The sequence below is a fragment of the Schistocerca gregaria genome, chromosome 3, assembly GCF_023897955.1.
Source record: "Schistocerca gregaria isolate iqSchGreg1 chromosome 3, iqSchGreg1.2, whole genome shotgun sequence".
In the NCBI taxonomy this organism is placed as follows: Eukaryota; Metazoa; Arthropoda; class Insecta; order Orthoptera; family Acrididae; genus Schistocerca; species Schistocerca gregaria.
In genome coordinates this window covers 138,019,675-138,041,209 of record NC_064922.1, presented here as the reverse complement: position 1 = coordinate 138,041,209, position 21,535 = coordinate 138,019,675, and positions in this window count along the sequence as shown.

Sequence of the window (21,535 nt, the reverse complement as noted above, 5' to 3'; positions counted from 1 at the left end):
GTTCAAATGGCTTTGAGCATTATGGGACCTAACTTCTGAGGCAATCAGTCCCATACAACTTAGAACTACTTAAACCTAACTAACCTAAGGACATCACAACATCCATGCCCGATGTAGGATTCGAACCTGTGACCGTAGCGATCGCGCGGTTCCAGACTGTAGCGCCTAGAACCGCTTGGACATCCCGGCCGGCTCAGCGTTTTCGCTGGGAAGTGTTGGATCACCCACCATACAGCTCGGACTAGGCCCTGTCTGACTTTCACCTCTTCGTCCACCTGATCCGCTCGCTATGAGGACAGCGTTCTGTCGCAGACAACGAGCTGCAGACCAGCGGAGAGAAATGGCGCCTGTCTGCTATGTCGAGGGTATTGGGAAGTTGGTACCACGCTACGACAACGCTCAGTCAGAGCGGCGGCTACGCAGAGAAGTATCTGGTACGTTTTGCTATATGTTGCAAGTGAAACAGTCACTGTGGTTTTCATTTCGCGACCGATCGGACAAAAAAAAGAAAAAAAGAGAAAAGATTGCCCTCATCACTAAGATGAGTTGCTACAGACGCGAAATTTAACCGACAGGAAGAAGATGCGGTGATACGCAAATGATTAGCTTTTCAGAGCATTCACACAAGGTTGGCGGCGGTGGCGACACCTACAACGTGCTGGCATGAGGAAAGTTTCCAACCGGTTTCTCATACACAAACAGTAGTTAACCGGCGTTGCCTGGTGAAACGTTGTTGTCATGCCTCGTGTAAGGACGAGAAATGTGTACCATCACGTTTCCGACTTCGATAAGGGTCGGATTGTGGCATATCGCAATTGAGGTTATCTCATTGCCACATTGCGTTGGTCGAGATTCAATGACTGTATGGAATCGGGTTCAGCAGGGTAATACGGAACGCCGTGCTGGATGCCAACGGCCTCGTATCACTAGCAGTCGAGATGACAGTCATCTTATCCGCATGGCTGTAACGGATCGTGCAGCCACGTCTCGATCCCTGAGTGAACAGATGGAGACGTTTGAAAGACAACAATCATCTGCACGAACAGTCCGGCTACGTTTGCAGCAGCATAGAGTATCAGGTCGGAGACCATGGATGCGGGCCGTTGTCGCTGTATCACAGACAGGAGTATCTGCGATGGTGGACTTAATGAAGAACCTGGGTGCACGAATGGCAAAACGTCATTTTTACCGATGAATCCAGGTTCTGTTTACAGCCTCATGATGGCTGCATCCGTGTTTGGCGACATTGCGATGAACGCACATGGGAAGCGTGGATTCGTCTTCGCTGTACTGGCGTATCACCCGGCGTGATGGTATGGGGTGCGATTGGATACATGTCTCGGACACCTCTTGTTCGCATTGACGGCACCTTGAAGAGTGGACGTTGCATTTCAGATGTGTTACGAGCCGTGGCTCTACCCTTCATTCGATCCCTGCGAAACCCTACATTTCAGCAGGATAATGCACGACCGCAAGTTGCAGGTCCTGTACGGGCTTTTCTGCATACAGAAAATGTTCGACTGCTGCCCTGGCCAGCACATTCTCCAGATCTCTCACCAATTGAAAACGTCTGGTCAATGGTGGCCGAGCAACTGGCTTGTCACAATACGCCAGTCACTACTCTTGATGAACTGTGGTATCGTGTTGAAGCAGCATGGCCAGCTTTGCCTGTACACGCCTTCCAGGCTCTGTTTTACTCAATGCCCAGGCGTGTCAAGGTCGTTATTACGGCCAGAGGTGGTTGATCTGGGTACTGATTTCTCAGGATCTATGCACCCAAAGTGCCTGAAAATGTAATCACATGTCAGTTCTAGTATAATATATTTGTCCAATGAATACCCGTTTATCATCTGAATTTCTTCTTGGTGTAGCAATTTTAATGGCCAGCAGTGTATCTAGGCGCTCTGCCTGCTACCGGCTAAACAAGTTGCGGAATTCAGGTAGGGGCATTAGTGACCCGTTGCCCCTTCCTGTGTGTCCGTTCCTATGGAGGCAGCAGTCAGTCAGCACCGTGCATTAGTCTTGTAACACGGTGTTACTGTGAAGCCGCCACGTCGTCCCTCTGACTGCTGCTCATATCTGGCGATATTGCGACGACAGCAGGGAGTGTCGACTGTGACGCAGACAACGGAGGCGCGCCGGCGACGTAATCCGCTTTGTCGGCCCATTGAGCCCCTCCGCCAAGCGGGCGTTTCTCCCCTCCCCCTGCCAGCGGCACCCAGGGCGCAGCCTCGCGACTTGTGCAGACAGCGCGGCCGTGTTTGCCGAGTAATACGAGCGGCGGGCGCGCCCCGTCCCCGGGATAAATAACATTAAATACGGCGGGGAATGCGGCGGCCAGATGGCCTGCCGGCCGGCCAGTCGCCATACGGGCGCCGCAGACCGCCGCCTCCCGCCTTCTGCCGTCCCGTGATGAAGCCCGGCGCGGCCTGCTAAAACAATGAGGCGCAATCTCTGCCGGGGATTGCCCGGAGAGCCGGGCAGACGGAGTACAGTCGCGGCCGCTCGCCACGGACCGCTATTGTGTGCACGGCGCCGGGCACGGGGTGGCCACAATGGGAACACGTGCTAACTTCCTGCCTTCAGTAGCCAGGTGGCCGTGCCGCATCCCACCTCCGATCACGGCTTGGGACAGGCACGGGCACAACGTCCGCTTCTTGGGGAGACAAGGTGGTCGTATTGTAGGGCCAGCCTCCTCCTGCCATTACTGTTCGTCAACAGTAGTAGTCGATACCAGAAATATTGAAACTTCCTGGCAGATTAAAACTGTGTGCAGGACCGAGACTCGAACTCGGGACCTTTGCCTTTGCCTTTAAGGACGGGGCGGGACTCGCGCTTGGGTAGCTCAGTTCGAAGCCGGCACGGTAGCTCAGCGTGTTCGGTCAGAAGGATAGTTGCCCTCCGTAACAAAAAAAACTGTTAATGGATCAACAACGAACTGAAACGGGTGTCTTACAACGTGCGCCCAAACGAACAAAAAAAAACGACCAAAATAAGATTTTTAAAAAAAGTTGGTAGAGTTCGAGTCTGCCAGGAAGTTTCATATCAGCGCACACTCCGCTGCAGAATGAAAATCACATACCAGAAATATTCTTCGGATTTTGGACCGCCAGTATTATCTCTCATGTTTTTCTGAAAAATTTCATATAATTTGATTCACAAAACGCTAAATTCCAAACTAAAATTTACAGTCGATATGTACTAGCTTTGAATGCACAGTTAAAATGGTTTTTTTAGAAGCATTTGAAGTTACAAGATATTTGACACATTTAAAATTTCTTTCATTAATTACGCAGTCTAACACTGTTTATTATGTTTATTTCTGGATTCATTAATAAAATAATAGTCTAAACCAGTGGTTTCCCAACAGGTGGTCCGGGAGCTATGCCAGAGCTGTCCGCAAGATCCTATTAGAATAAAAAATGCAGATTTTTTTGTTTTGGCCGTTACCTGCATGAGCAGAGCTTAAGCGAACGCTAACTTCTGCGTCTAGTGTCTTCCTAGAGCCAACTGACACTAGGACACTCTAGCGCAAAACTAGAATTAGATAGAGGCAAATAGTTGTGCTGTATACCGTTAGACTGCGCGCTGCCTCTTTGCAGCTGACAACTGACAGTTGTAACTGTATTTTTTTCAAATAAATAATATCTTGTATGAAATTAGAGTTTTCTTATTTTTCACACATGTCTACTAAATGCAACCTCAAGTGTAGTACACTTGAAAGACACACAGTTTTAATTTTTTCCTGTCACTTTCAGTACACAGTCAATTTTTTTAAGGAGTTTGTTATACTAAACACCCAGATTTGAAGACAAATATTTTGAGCACTAATCAAAAATTTAACAATAACAATGTTGGCTAAATTGGAAAAGTTTTAAGCTCAATATTTTTTCAATAATGAATATTTCAATGTTTTTCTAAGTACCAAAAGTAGAAAACTTATAAAAAGACTCTTAATTTGGCTTCTTTAGGTACTTGATACTGTGATATGACAAGGTACCTCGAGAAAATTTTGTTGGCAAACCCGGTTCTAAACTAATAGAAATTCATTTCTGAAGAAAAATTGTAAACATTTTGGAATATTTTTATTACCATAGGCTGAAGTACGCATGCTCCTGATGTGTAATTTCGGCTTTGTTAATGTGAAAATTCAAAAGACAGTGTGATATAGTAAAACGTGAGAGAGTAAATTGTCATGAAAACAAAAATTATGCAAAGACATTCCCCAAAATTATTAAGACCAATTGAACCATGAGAATATAAAATGTGAGAATTTCAGCTTCAAGAGTCAGACCCCTAGACATGAAGAACTGTAGCCAACTGCAAGAAAAGAATCTTCTGAAAAGACTTCACCATCCTGGCCAGTAGCAACAACAACAAAGGGAATGGTAGATTACAAGATTTTGCTACTGACTTCTTTCTCCCCCTTCCCTGTCAGGGTGTACTTTGTCCTGACTTTTTTAGTCATCAATCTTCGGCCCGCCACGAATTCCTCAGCTGTGTCAACCTCTGCGTCTCAGAGTAGCACTTGCAACCTACGTTCTCAGTTATTTGCTGGATGTGTACTAAACTCTGCCTTCCTCTACAGAGCGGGCAGTTACAAGTCAGCTCGACTAGCGAGAAGACCACATTCTACTTGTGTACTTCGCACGGCATCGTTTGCTTCTAACAAGTGCACACCTGCCCGTCTTCAGTGAACATCCTATTGGGACGAGAACTGTTTACTATCCAGCGTTAGCTTCTAGAATAGCAGTCTGCTGCCTGATCTATTTGTATAAAGTTAGGTATTCGTCAATAACCATTATTAAAGTTTCAGTTTTATCTTCATTCTCCTTTCATATTGTTTCCCCCAGCGCTCTATAAATAGTTGAAGATGCCGACGAATAAAATCTGCTTCTGTGATTGTATCAAAAGTATGATACAACATCCCTTTTCTTTCATAAATTCAACAATAACGAGTTTTAAATCGAGAAATCGTTCCAGGCATGCACTTGTCATAATCAAGATACTTTGCAGAAACGTATGAAGTCTCCATACTCTTCGTTCAGTTCTACCGAAAACCGTTGCAACTGAAAATGGGATAATGTGTGTGACATCAGAAATTTTACTATTCGCAGCAACAATTTCTTGACATGCTCCATGGATGCAAATTTAGCACCATATGCTTCTTGACGTACACAACAATGAATCCCGTCTGTTGATCGTTGTAATTTTTTACACTTTCATTGCCAACTAAATCTTTAAACACTTTCAAGGTGGTATTGTAATGTCATTTCATAGCAAATATGCAGTACCCATCAATTATACGAACTGAAAATTCTCACACTTCTCTACTGCCTTTCCCATTCATTTTAAAGAATTGTGACGACAGATCGCCAGTCTGCTTCTTTTGGTGCAAACAGCCCCTGTACTCATGAATGTCCTTCATATCACGAACAAATAGCTCTGACACCGAGTACAATACGCCAATGACCGGACGACAACGGACAGAAGCCTGCTCGGAAGACAGAAGAGCAGCTCTCACATTTTGTTATAGATCATCGTCCACGGTTGATTGAGACAGTTGTAAAATGCACATGCTATGTACTGTGAAGTTTACCTACGACTATTTTGATGGCCTTTTTTGTGTCATATTACATGCAGTGTTGCAGACATATTCATTCAACAGGGCACAAAGATAAGTAAACCCTTTTAACTCATTGATGTAACTTTGTTACTAATTTGTTGCAGTGTTGTAGAACCTTCGTTCTCCTATCCCGTTACCTCACCCTGGGGTATAGTTCCGTAATAGTTGCAGGGAGAAAATGTATTAGCGGCGTACTGTACCAGATGCCGTTTCACGAACTCACAAGCTCGTCCTCCACAGCAGTAGCGACGAGGCCTTTAACAAACTGGCGGCGAGGCTTTACAAAACACTTCTCTCCCCTAGCCTAGGCCCAAAAGAAATTTTACTTAGGGAATTTACATTTATATATTAAAGGGGTGAACAAAAATGTGGAAATACCAGAAATGCAACACACTATCATACGTGATACTATGTAGAAGACATGTTTGCATTCTAAACAGCTTCCATTCATCTCGGAAGCCGGCTGCGGTAGCCGTGCGGTTCTGGCGCTGCAGTCCGGAACCGCGGGGCTGCTACGGTCGCAGGTTCGAATCCTGCCTCGGGCATGGGTGTGTGTGATGTCCTTAGGTTAGTTAGGTTTAAGTAGTTCTAAGTTCTAGGGGACTTATGACCTAAGATGTTGAGTCCCATAGTGCTCAGAGCCATTTTTTTTTCATCTCGGAAATGATAAATACAGATCCTCATCGGATTTCAAAGATATCGTATACAATTCTTCCTGTAAAACAGTGGCAAACTCAGGTAATGATGCCGGCAGGGGGTGGGCGAAAGGTTCTAGGCGTTACAGTCTGGAACCGAGCGACCCCTACGGTCGCAGGTTCGAATCCTGCCCCGGGCATGGGTGTGCGTGATGTCCTTAGGTTATTTAGGTTTAAGTAGTTCTATGTCTAGGGGACTGATGACCTCAGGTCTTGTCCCATAGTGCTCATAGCCATTTTAATCAGGTAATGATGATGGAGGTGGACAGCGATCACGCTCCCTTCTCTCCAAAATGGACCACAAAGGCGCAATATTACTGAGATCTGATGACTGTGTTGGACAGGGAGTTGCAACAATTCATCCTCGTATTCACAAAACTAGTCCTGAACTATGAAAGCTGTGTAAACAGGGGCGCTTTCGCCCTTGAATGCTGCGTCAACATTGGGGAACAAACAACGTACCAAAATGGCCACTTAAACGTTGGCAATAATGCGACCTTGTAGGATGACCATGATGTCCATGGAATTCAAATCATCACCGAACTCCAGCAAAGAAGCTTCACTGTTGAGACGTAAACTCGGCCAGAAGTATGAAATAGTGTGCAACAAGTCTCATCCGACCCGACAGTCCTAGTTTTATGGCTACGGCGCCACGTTTTCCCCTTTACGGGCATTTGCATCACTGACGAGTGGTCTTGCAATGCATCTCCCTGGTTACGGAGCGCCCTTCGTGTTGTCTTGTTGGTGAAACTTTTCTCGACTGCGAAATTCAGTTCTACAGTGACCTTTACGCTGTCGTCTTCTTGTTTTTCGTAACAATGCTCTACAATGACCGTGCGTCGCGATCACTCGATATACTTTCGTCCGCGTTGTGACTTAGCGTATGATATTTTTTCGCTTTACCAAAACGTGGTACATAGGTTCGAGACAGTGTCTCTTGAAAATACAAACACTTTGGCCACCACACGAGAACCAACAATTTAGCCACACTCAAATTTACTTGACTCCTGCACAGTACACTCCCTACTACACAGAACACTGCTCCAAACACGAGTGACGCTTGCGGCATATCGAGGACTCTTTAGATGTGCCGTTTGTCGTCAAATACAACGGCAGCAGCCTGAAAGCTTGGCTAGCATCCGCATTCATGTTGAAGTACGCGTTTCTCTCGGTGTTTCCGTATTTTTGTCCAAAGCCTCTATATCAATTTCCAAAACTTCTGATCTTCAAGAGAGTGAAACAGCATGAGAAACAAAAGTCTGGAAAAATGTTGCAGATACCAGAGAATCATAAAGGATATGATTAACAAAGGACACTGTCCAGCTTCTCGCCTGAGAGCCTGTTGTTATGGATAGTCTTGCGGCATGACTAACGGGGGGTTAACATTCCGCCCATGTGGGACACACATTCAGAGGCTGGCCATGCCTTCTGCAAACTACAACAAACCCTATACAATCCTTGTGTGCACAGGCAGAACCGGCAACAGACAGGCTAGACAGGAAGGGAAAGAGTCTACACGAGGGCCGGCCACAGCGTGCCCAACTAAACGCATGTAGCGTGTGGACTTAGCTCGGCCTGTCACTGGGCTCCTCTCGTGCCTTCTCGCCCTGGCTGTGTCTTGTTCGGACGACACAGCAGATGAGAGGGTCATATCCCCCCAGCCCTCGCCCCGTCTTTTCTTCGCGCCTGATAAGTAGACTGCAATACGAGGGTACTGTCTTTTCTACGAGAAGAATGAAAGAAAAACGTATTTTGGTACAAATCGTGTTATTGCAGAATGCAGGCTTTCTCGGCGAATTTCATGGATCTACACTTCTCTGATAAAATGGTTCAAATGGCTCTAAGCACTATGGGGCTTGACTGCTGAGATCAGTCCCCTAGAACTTAGAACTACTTAAACCTAACTAACCTAAGGACAACACACACATCCATGCCCGAGGCAGGATTCGAACCTGCCACCCTAGCGGTAGCGCGATTCCACACTGTAGCGCCTAGAACCGCTCGGCCACTCTGGCCGGCCTTCTCTGATAAAAACGAGTAGAAAATTCGTGAGGAATCTAGCACTGTCACTGCTAGTGACATCTACATCTGCATTTACTTCTACATGGATCCTCTGCAAATCACATTCAAGTGCCTGGCAGAGGTTTCATCGAACCACCATCACAATAATTCTCTAGTACTCCAATCTTGCATAGCGCGCGGAAAAAAACGAACACCTATATCTTTCCTTGCGAGCTCTCATTTCCCTTATTTTATTGTGATGATTGTTTTTCCCTATGTAGGTCGGTGTCAACAAAATATTTTTGCATTCGGAGGAGAAAATTGGTGTTTTGTATTTCGTGAAAAGATTCTGCCGCAACGAAAAAGCCTTTGTTTTAATGATGTCCACCCTAAATCCCGTATGATTTCAGTGTCACTCTCTCCCATATTTCGCGATAATACAAAACGTGCTGCCCTTCTCTGAACTTTCTCGATGTACGCCGTCAATCCTATCTGGTAAGGATCCCACAACACGCAGCAGTATTCTAAAAGAGAACGGACAAGCGTAGTGTAGGTCTGTTACATTTTCTGAGTGTCCGGCCAATAAAACGCAGTCTTTGGTTAGCCTTACCCAAAACATTTTCTACGTTTCCTTCTAATTTCAGTTGTTCGTAATTGTAATTCCTAGGTATTTAGTTGAATTTACGGCATTTAGATTTGACTGATTTGTCGTGTAATTAAAGTTTAACGGATTGCTTTTAGCACTCATGTGAATGACGTCACACTTTTCGTTATTTACGGTCCTTGCCAATTTTCGCACCATACAGACATTTTTTGCAAAATCGTTTTGCAATTTCTTTTGATCTTCTGATGATTTTACAAGTCGACAAACGACAGCGTCATCTGCAAATAACCTAAGACGGCTGCTCAGATTGTCTTCTAAATGGTCCATTATAACGAAACAAAGAAGTGAACTTTCTGAGCAGTGCTTCGTGAATGAACCACCACTATTGGTTTCGGTTGATTGTTTTTCCTTCACATATATGAGTGGCTCGAAGATTTTTAAGTAATAAAACCCAGTACGTTGTCCTGGATGGAGAGTGCTGGTCGGGTAGACAGTGTTATAATCAGGAGTGCTTCAGGGAAGTGCGATACAGCCGCTCTTACTCTCTACTTGCATAAGCGATCTGAGGCACAACGTGAGAGGCAATGTGTGACTCTTTCCTGATCGTCGTTGAGAGACTGTACAAGGATACAGAATGAGTTTGTCAAAATTTATAGACTTTGTAATGTAGAAAAATGTAAGTTAACGCCGATGAGTGAGAAAAACGATCCTATAATGTTCGAAAATAGTATTAGTGAGGTCCTGTTTGACACATTCAGGTGGATTTTATATGCACGTGTAACGTTACAAAGCCACAGGAAAGGGAACAAGCACCAAGCATGTAAGAACTGTAGCAGGGAAGGCGAAAAGTCGACTTTGATTTATTGGCAATTCATATGTACAGAACACCCGTGCGATCCATGCTTGAGTACCGCTCGAGTGTTTAGTTTCCCAGCCAGGTAGTATTAAAGGCAGACTTTGAAGCAATTCAGAGGCGTGATGCTGGATTTGCTACCCGTAAGTTGTATCGACCCACGAGTTTTTCGGAAACGTTCCGTCAACTCAAAAGGGAATCCCTGGAGAGAAGGAGACCTTTTTCCTGAACACTATAAACAACCGGTATTTGCGACAGACTGCAGAACGATTCTGCTGCAGCTAACGTACACCTCGCGTTACCGCAAAAGCAACATAAGAGACATCAGGACTCACTCGTGCGGAGGCACATAGACAGTCGCTCTGTTTTCGAGTGGAACAGGAAAGGGAATTACCAGCCGCAGTACAAGGTACTTTCCACCATGAACCGTGCGGTGAATCACGGAGTATGAATGTAGTTGTAGATTTAGATTGTCGCTTACTTCACAACTACTACGAGTATATCAAACTTCCGTCTCTTCTTACGACATTGTGTACGGGTTTTGTATTTCCTCACTTGCATTGTTTTCATCATTTCTTTTCTCTGACTGTGGTTCAGTATTCAAATGCTTCAAATTGCTCTGAGCACTATGGGACTTAACTTCTGAGGTCATCAGTCCCCTAGAACTTAGAATTACTTAAACCTAACTAACCTAAGGACATCACACACATCCATTTCCGAGGCAGGATTCGAACCTGCGACCGTAGCGGTCGCGCAGTCCCAGACTGTAGCGCCTAGAACCGCTCGGCCACCCCGGCCGACAAAAGGACAAGGGTCTAGTAGAAATCCTTGCATAACAAACGAGATATTGAATGTAAATTACAAAAGGAGAAACTATAAAATAGCATCAAATAGGAATGCAGACGTCTAAAAAGTTATATAGACAGCGTAAAATGGCTCCGAGTGGGAGACCATGCCCAGCTGGGATATCCACACTTGCACTAAAATTAATAGAAGAGATTGCTGATAACGACGCAAGTTTGTAATTGTTGTGTACATAGTTCCACGACTTTCCCACTAGAGCGCGCCCCGTTAAGCACAACAGCGCAAGCGCAGCACTCGTTCGTCTCCTCACTACGAGATGGCGCTGCCATAGAGACGGACCAAATTCTGCTTCCGCCGATCGGCGTATTAATATGTAACGCAGCCAATGAGATTGCTGCTAAAGTAGAACCTTTTCTCCACGCGGATCACACTCGCGCAGTGATACCTGAACGCTCAAGGTATTACAACGAGTGTACAGACCTCCGATTAGTCAGTCTGCATTAGTCTGTAGTCAAGTTTCAGTCTGCACCTAATAAGATTACCATATTCCCGTACATAGCCATGAAGAGAAATGTATAGACACTTTGTCAAGTATCAGAGATATGTGAGAAATAGATTAACGTACCGAAACGAAAGGAACTCTAGAATGTCAATTGTAAATAGCAACCACAACCAAGTTAAGTTATTTTTATGCTTGTTATTATTTTAATGAATGTGTTTGAAAATTAATAAAGTTCTGTTTAAAGTTAGTCACCGTCAATCTGCTACTCTAAGCCTGCAAGTGGCATTTCTATCGTATGACCTAACGGCAGGAGATAAACACGCCACGATAAGACCACGAGACATATTGCTGACACTCGCCTACTTCGTTAGAGTGACAAGTCAAATAATCTGATGGTGTGTGTACCGAGGGTCTTACAGTACGCACACCACAGTAATTATACTCAGTTGTTGATCAAATTGTTCATATATTTTTCTGTAAGCTGGACTAGTTCTTATAAGGAACAAATCAAAATAAAAATCTAGCAAAACCGTAGTAAGCTATCAGATGAAGGATGTAAAGTAGAATGAGTTTATAAAATGTTTGCTCACCTTAAACGCTCATAAATGTCCGAAATTCGTTGTTGCTGCCACAATGTTTTTAAATTGTGGATCGGAATGCATATGGCAGTGTTCAGAGTGCCACACTTCATCACATTTAAACAAAATTTTTTATTGTCCCGACTTGCTGTAACTTTTCAAAATCGGAGTCTGCCACACCCGTGAAAGTTAAAAGTTCGTCCGCATACCTATCAAGTCTCTGTTCAGAAAAAAGAGTCCACAATTCGCCTTAAAACAATCAAAGTACTTTCAGAAGATGACGTTGCATGGCCGAACACGTTATCAGTTCGAATTTAATTAACATCGGTGGGTCAAAGAATCGAGCGACGTGGACTCGGCCTAGCTACACTGCCGCCTAACTCTCGCGCTCAAACTCCCAGGTCTTTTATCCAAAAAGTCTTGTTGCTTTTTAGACTGGCACGGACCTCGCGATGGTGAAGCGTTCGCCTGACGAAGGTTTCACTCACTTCCCGCTACTCCGACGTCTACAAATTCCCTGTTAATTTTCTTTAAAAAGAGATTACTTACTTTCTCCTCAGTACAAAATGTATCTTCCTGATTTCAACTTTTGAATCTGATTTTGATTCATTGGATGTATCTTCTTCGGCTTTAGATTCTGTAGCTTCTGCACCCACAGGAAGGCTCTCTATAGACGATCATGTGGTTTGTTCATTTTCTGGTTTCTGGATTCCTGTTACCATTGAGTGTGTATATTTAGATGTATCATGCACCACAACAACTGTAGTGTTAACTGGCGCCAGTGAAGTGAACGCCACTGTCCTGTTCGCGACTTCCATATAACAACTGGGGATGTCACTTGTATCATTACATTATCGTTTCTTTCCGTGGGGGCTGCACCTGTACTCTTCTAGTACAATCAGTACGCAGATGTTCAGTAGAATGACAAATGGAACACGTCTGCGGTTGCTCGCTGTACGTTAGAGGCGCTAGTTTTCCCAAAATTTGCAGTTAAGGTGTAAGAAGGTAAGTGTCTCTTTAATTACACCCGAATGTTTGTTCACCACTGTCGAATTGAAATCAGAAAGAGCCAGATAATTTATCATTTTCAAAACGCTGCCGTATTGTTTAGGATACCGCGCTGACAGCTCGTTGATTGGCATCTTGAGGCTGGGTGGAACCCTGTCCAATCCTCCCACCGAAGAAAAATCGCTGACGAGACGAGGAATCGAACCCAGGCCCTCTGCACGGCAGTCACCTACTCTTATCACTGAGCTACGAATGAGAACATTCTTAAATGCAGCAATATTAATAGTTGAATGTGATGGTTAGTCAGCTGCTTCTGAGTTAAAAAATGTACGATATTTCCTTATTTCCAAAAGTAGTGGTCGACGGTCATCGTTTGCTCTTTTCTTCTTATTGAACCCAAATTACACATAACTCACTTTTTGTGCAACGAAATGATACTAGGGAGAGCATCAAAAGGAATTAAAACTTTGAAAATAAGAACCACTTCACTGCTCACCACTTACATCTACACGACTGCTCTGCAGTTCACACTGCAGTACATGGCAGATAGTCTTCGAACCACCTGCAAACTATTTCTCTACCATTCCACTTTATAACTGCGCGTAGGAAAAGCGAACACTTAAATCTTTCTGTGAGAGCTCTGACTTCTCTTACTTTACTGTGGTGATCATTTCTCCCTACGTAGGCTGGCGACAACAAAAGACCTTGACATTCGAAGGAGGAAGAAGTTGATGACTGAAATTGCGCGAAAAGATCTCTCCACAACGAAAAACATCGTTGTTTCAATGATTGCCACCCCATGACACTCTCTCGTCTATTTCGCAATAGTACAAAAGGAGCTGACAAACTTTGAACTTTTCCGATGTCCTCCATCAATCCTATCTGATAAGGGTACCATACAGCTCAGCTACACTCTTGCAGACGACGAACAAACGTAGTATAGGCAGTAGTACACCTTCTGCAAATAATATGTAGTGTTTGGCTTGCCTTCCCCACAACATCATCTAAATTGTTCGCATTTGTAATTCCTAGGTATTTAGTGGAGTTGAGAGCCTTTAAATTTTTGTGGTTTATCGTGTAATCGAAACGTAACGCTGGCCGCGGTGGCCGGGCGGTTCTAGGAGCTACATTCTGGAACCACGCGACTGCTACGGTCGCAGGTTCGAATTCTGCCTCGGGCATGAATGTGTGTGATGTACTTAGGTTAAGTTAGGTTTAAGTAGTTCTAAGTTATAGGGGACTGATGACCTCAGAAGTTAAGTCCCTTAGTGCTCAGAGCCATTTGAACCACTTTTGGAACGTAACGGATTTTGTTTTATACTCGATGTGGACAACCTCATATGTTTCCTAATTGGGAGACGATTGTCATTTCTCGCACCATTCAGATATCGTACCTAAGTCATTTTGCAATTGTTTTTGATCTTATCGTGACTTTGCTAGACAGTAAATGACAGAATCATTTGTAAACAATCGAAAAAGGGTGCTCAGATTGTCTCCTAAATTGTTTATGACGATCAGGAACGGCAGGTGGCCTGTAACACTTCCTTGGCGAGCGCCAGATATCAGTTCTGTTTTACTCGATTCTTTCCGAGAGGAAATCTGGAATCTAGTTGCTCCACATCTGACCGATGTTTAAGGATAACAGTACCAGTCCTGTCAGACTTCCCGGAAGGATTATAGGACCTGGCGTGTATTTATAATTCACTACATTTTTCGTGAAATTTTAACGTCGATTGACACTGATGTGCCGTACGCACGCAAAGCAATCGCGAGCGAAAGTGCAAACGACATTAAGCTCTCGACCAGCATGTCCCGAAGGGAAAGCGCAACGCTACGCTGTCAGATACCCGCGAAGATAGTGTTCACACAGGATATGCAGCGGCAGGACTCGGCAGCTAAATGCAGGGGCGGCACGCATAGTGGCGACCGGAAGGGAAAGCTGGCTGTGGACACGGCAGCACTTTGCATTTACTGCGACACCGGACGCGGAAGCTGGGCGCCGAGTCGGACAGAGGCGGCGGGAATCACGGCCCCCCGCTCCCTCGCCGCGCGTTTTTCATTATTCAGCAGGCGCGCATCAAACGGCGTTTAATATGTTGATGGAGCAGAGTGGGGCGGCGCGAGGCGGGTGGGCGGCGCCACCTGCTCGTGTGACGCGGGCAGACGGCTGACAGTTGGTCAGCTAAAAGCCGGCCATCTGCAGCAAACAGCGCGCAGCGCGCACATGTCGGGCCGCCGCCGCCGCGACACTTGCCAGATGGGCAGGCGGCGCCGCGCGGAGAGAGCGGGCGCGCTCTGACAACACAATGACGGCCGCCTGTTTGTTCCACCGGCGCTCGCTGCTGGACGCCTAGTCGGCTCAGCATCAGGCACCGGGCTCCCAAATGCCGTCTCAAGCCGTCCGACAATGTTATCTCCTCTCAGAGTAACTGCATTTTTGACCCGCTAGCAAACCGTGACCCTTGGATTAGTGGCCACAGCCTAACCCGTACAGTTGTGACCCCCTTGATTACTGCGACAGCAGCGCTCCAAGCGAACAGTAAGCTACCCATCTGAATACAATCAAATGGAACTATACGGTTACAGAGATCTTTACACTTCTCTAACATTTATGGTGTGTGTATATGTAGACTGAAGTGGGCTGAGGAGCGAAAGGGAGCTTGCACTGAGGAGGGAGGCGTGCTAGAGTAGTCTGTGCTGTTGTATAGAGCCACTGTGCCAGAGTGGAGTAGTGGTTAGCACATCTGCCTAGCAAGCAGGAGACCTTGGTTCGAATCCTGTCCTTGATACAAATTTCCGTTCGTCACCTCAGTCCGCGTAGCTGTATACATCACAGAAATTTAACACCTGAAAATCTCTCTGGAACCATAAACTTTATTTGATTTCAGAGCATATGTAGGGTTTCAGGCACGATCCTCCATTTCGTTCCATGCTGAGGAGCTATTCCAACAGAGTTGGAGAGCTTGTACAATGTTGATCGAGTTTACGTGGAGTGTCAAGTGGGTTGAGGCGCGAATGAGAATTTGTATTGAAGAAGGAGGCACACTACACAGTCTGTGCAGTTGTGCAAAGCCGCTTTGCCAGGGTGGCTTAGTGGTTTCCGAACGTGCTGCTAATCAGGAGACCTGAATTCGAATCCTGGCCATAATACAAATTTTCATTCATTGTCTCAGCCTTCATCATCATACAACGAGAAAAATCTCATTATCCCGGGCCCCAGTCAATAGACTGGGATCGTCGTGAGCATCGGATTCCGTGGGCTCACACACATCTTGAGAAGAATCGGAGCTTCTCAGACTCCCTCAAGACCAAACGCAAACACTACATCGGCACACTCAACGTGAACACACTGATGAAGACAGGAATGATGAAACAGCTCACAGACACTCTCGAAAAATTTCAAATCAAAATATGTGCACTGCAAGAAACACGATTCACAGACGAAGACCTTTTCAACACGCTTAACTTTAGAATATGCAAAGGAAAACCATCGAGACAACTGAAAAATCTACGGCTTTTTGGCACAGTATTTGCAGTACACAGGTCCATCACAAACAGCATAATCTACTTTTCGTCACCAAACGAAAGAATCATCACAGTGAAATCAGCCAACAAATCCTACATAATAATCAACGCACATGCACCGACTAATGACTACAACAGGAAAAATGCGGACGAAATTGATGACTTCTGGACGACAATGGAAGAAACTATCAGGAAAATTCCTGCACATAGAGTCAAAATAATACTGGGAGACTTCAACGCTAAACTTGGAAAAGAAAAGATATTCAGACATACCACAGGAAAACATGTTCCACGCAAGGACACAAACAAAAATGAGAAACACCCGATAGCCTTTTGCAAAAGGTACGACCTAGCCATTATGTCAACAAAATTCAAGAAATGAACGCGGAAACTTACCACATGGAAATTCCCCAGCGGAAAGCAAGAACTGCAAATCGACCACATTATAGTCCAGAAAGACTCACGAAAAGAAATTTTGAACATAGACGCACGTAAAGGCTCTTGACGGTACATGATTCACAATCATCGTCTCGGCAAATGAGAGCGTATTTTGTCAGTGAACCATCGCTAGGAAAGTCGGTTGTACAACTGGGGCGAGTGCTAGGGAGTCTCTCTAGACTAGACCTGCCGTGTGGCGGCGCTCGGTCTGCAATCACTGATAGTGGCGACACGCGGTTCCGACGTATACTAACGGACGCTGCCGATTTAAAGGCTACCACCACCTAGCAAGTGTGGTGTCTGGCGGTGACACCACAAACATACTTTTTCTACATTCATCACACAAACTAGAAATTCTAAGTCATCTGGTATCTTACATTCACTCAACGGCGACACATTCCCGTACAGCACAGCATTGTTAGCAAACACTCACACATTGCTGCCCACCCTGTCCGCCATATCATTTATGTACATGGAAAATCATGCGGTACTATCAAACTCCCCTGGGCACTCCAGACTACATCCTTGTCCCTTATGATCACTCGCCGTCGAGGACAACTTAAATGCTTCAAAATGGTTCAAATGGCTCTGAGCACTATGGGACGTAACATCTGAGGTCATCAGTACCCTAGAACTTAGAACTAATTAAACCTAACTAACCTAAGAACATCGCATATATCCATGGCCGAGGCAGGATTCGAACCTGCGACCGTAGCAGTCACGCAGTTGCAGACTGTAGCGCCTAGAACCGCTCGGCCACTTCGGCCGGCATAATGCGTTCTATGGCTTAAGAAATTTTCCAGCCACTCACGTATTTGCGAACATATTCCATACGCCATGTCAACTCTAGAAATATGGAAGTTGTCAGTCGTACTTCATCCATAGTTTGCAGTATACAGTGTGGGAGAAGGGCAAGACGATTTTATATTACTATCATATTAATATAGCTTTATATTGACTTCTAACATTTTTTATAACTTTTACAATAAGGAGCGTATGTAATGCCACAAAAGTTGACACTCACTAAAACACGATACATCATTTGTATTTCTGTAGTTTCCTATGGACCATAGGAACTGCATTACGATTCTGTAGCAATCTACGGATACTTAATTAAGAATATAGGGCCAAAAGTCGGGATTATTACTGATCTGGCCTTGTAAGATCAACCTGATACATCGAACGGTTGAAAGCAAGGGGAAATTACAGCCGTAATTTTTTTTCCCGATGGCATACAGCTTTTCTGTATGGTTCAATGATGATGGCGTCCTCCTGGATAAAATATTACGGATGGAAAATAGTCCTGCATTCGGATCTCCGGGCGGGGACTACTCACTAGGGCGTCATTATCAGGAGAAACAAAACCAGCGTTCTACGGATCGAAGAGTGGAATGTCAGATCCCTTAATCGGGAAGGCAGGTTAGAAAATTTAAAAAGGGAAATTGATGGGTTAAAGTTAGATATAGTGGGAATTAGTTAAGTTCGGTGGCTGGAGGAACAAAACTTCTGGTCAGTTTAATACACAAGCAAATTCGGGTAATGCAGGAGTAGTTTTAATAACGAATAAAAGAATAGGAACACACATAAGCTACTATGAACAGCATAGCGAACGCATTTCTGTAGCCAAGACAGACACGAAGCCTACGTCTACCACAATAGTACAAGTTTAAAAGCCAACAAGTTCCGCAGATGATGAAGATGTTAAGGAAATGTATAATGCGATAAAAGAAATTATTGAGATAATTAAGGGAGATAGTTTAGGGAGACGAAAATTTAATAGTCATGGGGGACTGGAATTCGATAGTAGGAAAAGGAAGGGAAGGAAAAGTAGTAGGTAAATATGGACTGGAGGTAAGGAAGGAAAGGGGTGGCCGCCTTGTAGAATCCCACACAGAGCACAATTCAATCACATTAACACTTCGTTTGAGAATCATGAAAGTAGGTTGTACACTTGGAAAAGATCTGGAGACACTGGAGGCTTTCAGTTAGATTATAAAGTGGTAAGACAGAGATTTATCAACCAGGTTTTAAACTGTAAGACATACCCACAATTTATTGGTTATGAACTGTAGATTAAAACTGAAGGAACTGCAAAAGGTAGGAATGTAAGGAGATGGGACCTGGATAAACTAAAAGAACCAGAGGTTGTAGAGCGTTTCAGAGAGAGTATTAGGGAGCGATTGACAAGAACGGGGGAAAGAAACACAGTAGAAGAAGAATGGGTAGCCTTTTTTTTTTTTTTTTTTTTTTTTTTTTTTTTTTTTTTTTTTTTTTTTGAGAGATGAAATAGTGAAGGCAGCAGAGGATCAAGTAGGTAAAAAGACGAGGGCCAGTAGAAATCCTTGAGTAACAGAAGAAATATTGAATATAATTGATGAAAGGAGAAAATATAAAAATGCAGTAAATGAAGCAGGCGTAAAGGAACACAAAATTCTCAAAAATCAGATCGAAAGGAAGTGCAAAATGGCTAAGCAGGGATGGCTAGAGGACAAATGTAAGGATGTAGAAGCATGTATAATTAAAAGTAAGATATATACTGCCAACAGGAAAATTAAAGAGACCTTTGGAGAAAAGAGAGCCACCTGTGTGAATATCAAGATTTCAGATGGAAAACCCGTCCTAAGCAATAAAGGGAAAGTAGAAAGGTGGAAGGAGTATATACAGGGTTTTACAAGGGCGATGTACTTGAGGGCAATATTATGGAAATGGAGGAGGACGTGGATGATGTTGAAGTGGGGAGGGGTAGGCTTTGAAGAGCATAAGGGGGAGGTGGTGTAAGGATGGAGGACTAACGCGTAGTATCACTAGAGCAGTAGTGGATGTTGGGAGACTAGGAGTAGTAGTTGGTGGTACCTATATAGCCACGATTTAAAGCAAGGAAGATAGACGGAAGCAGGAAAAGCGGTAGAGGGATACGGGGAGGAAAGGAGAAGGGCGCCCTCATGATTTGATGTTGGTAGGATGAGTAAATACAGGGACGGAGTTCACGTTCTGGTAGTGGGAGACGGTTGAAATTTCATTGAGAGAGTATGTGGTGATCAGGTGTTGGGTTGGTGTGTGTCAGTAGAGGGGCGGCAGCGTACAAGGATTGGAGATTAGGAGGAGAAAATAGGATGGTGTTGTTTCTTTGTAGGTGTTCAATGTAACTGAGGAGAGGTGGAAATTTGAGGAGACAGTAAAGGATCCATCTGGGCGAAGGTGAGGCGGAGCGCATGGCATTCAGTGATCTACAGGGGCCAATAGAACTTAGGTTATTTGGGGTGGATAGCCACGCAACTCTTGCGTAGGAAAGAATGGGTCAGGTCAAGGGTTTTGTAGGCGTGAAGGATAGTGGATGGGTGCAGTCCACAAGTTTGACCTGTTAATAGTTTTAGTCAATAATGGGCTTTCTGACAGATGTTTAATAGTGAGGTTTCCATGTTAGTTACTAGTCGATGGTTGGTCCAAGATACTTTAAGGTATTAGTTAACTGGATAGGTCGATCGTAAATGGTAAGGTAGAAATCATGGAGGCGGAAGGCGCCTGTGATACGTCCTGCAATTAGTGGTTGGATTTTGGAATGGTTGGTCTCGAGGAGCCATTGGTTACTCCAGAAGGTAAATTTACGTAGGTGGATTTGGAGGAACCGTTGGAATATCTGGAGTGCTAGGATAGCGGGTGAGTAGTGCAGCGTCGTCAGCATACTGAGAGAGATGGACTGGTGGAGGTTGTTTGGGCATATCAGCAGTGCGTGGGAGATAAAGGAGAGGAGAGAGGATGGAGCCTTGGGGACCGCTGCAGTGGGACGAAAGGTGCGGGAATTTGTGTTGTCAACAGTGAGAAATGATGGACGATTACAGGGGAAGGGGGCAACAAGGTGGACATAATTAAACGTGCACAAGTCTGGAGTTTGAAAAGGAGATCGAAATGCCTTACACAGTCGTAGACTTTCCATACTTCGAGGGAGATACAAATCGTGAAATTACGCACGTTGAGTTGTTAGGATAGGAGATGGGTGACGTGCAGCAGGTGATCTTCATAGGAGAAGGGGAGATGAAAGCCTCATAGGCTAACGGGAAGGAAGTGGCGTTGGCTCAAGCGTTGATAGATATGTTGCTAGAGGATATATTCGAAGACCTCGCCAAATACCGAGATTGCGAAGCAGGAGGAAGTATCAGTAGGGGGTTTGTGCAGCTTGAGAAAAAGTACGAGTGTCGATGTTTTTCACAGTTCAGGAGAGTAAACTATGGATAGGATTGTGGTACAAACTGTTGCGAAGTTTGCAAGAAATGAGTGGGGCAGTCTACGAAGTGACAATACGTAATACATTTGTGATCAGGGTATGTGTTGCGTTTTCTGTGAAGTTCATATCTTAATTGAAGTGCTGTAATTGTTGTATTTAATTATGTTTGTAATACCTATGTCAGAACGTCCTGATTTCTCTTAATCGTGGTATTTCTATGGCTGTTGTACCACCAGTGGTGTCTTTTCTGTCGGAAATGTTCAGTGCAGATGCAGCATATATTCCGAAACCCAGCAGGACGTAGCGGATTCTACGGGCAGTGGGTCGAAGGGATAGGGGCGCTACTTGTGGGTGACAGGTTTAGAATTTGCGATGGGCGGGAAGCGTGTCCGGATGGCTGAGACTGCTAAGGCAACCCATTCTAGAGAAGCAGAGCGTCCAGGGCCGAGTCCATGTCCGGCGCAAATGTTCAGATATTCAGGTTTCACTGTCGGTTACTTTCAGTGCCTGTATATGGCCGAAATCCTGATTCCTCTTAGTCGTGGAATTTATGTGACCACTGTACGACCAGAGCCTTCTGTCGAACAGACACACACAACACACACACACACACACACACACACACACACACACACACACACACACACAGGTGTGTGGTATCATTCAATATGAAGTATAT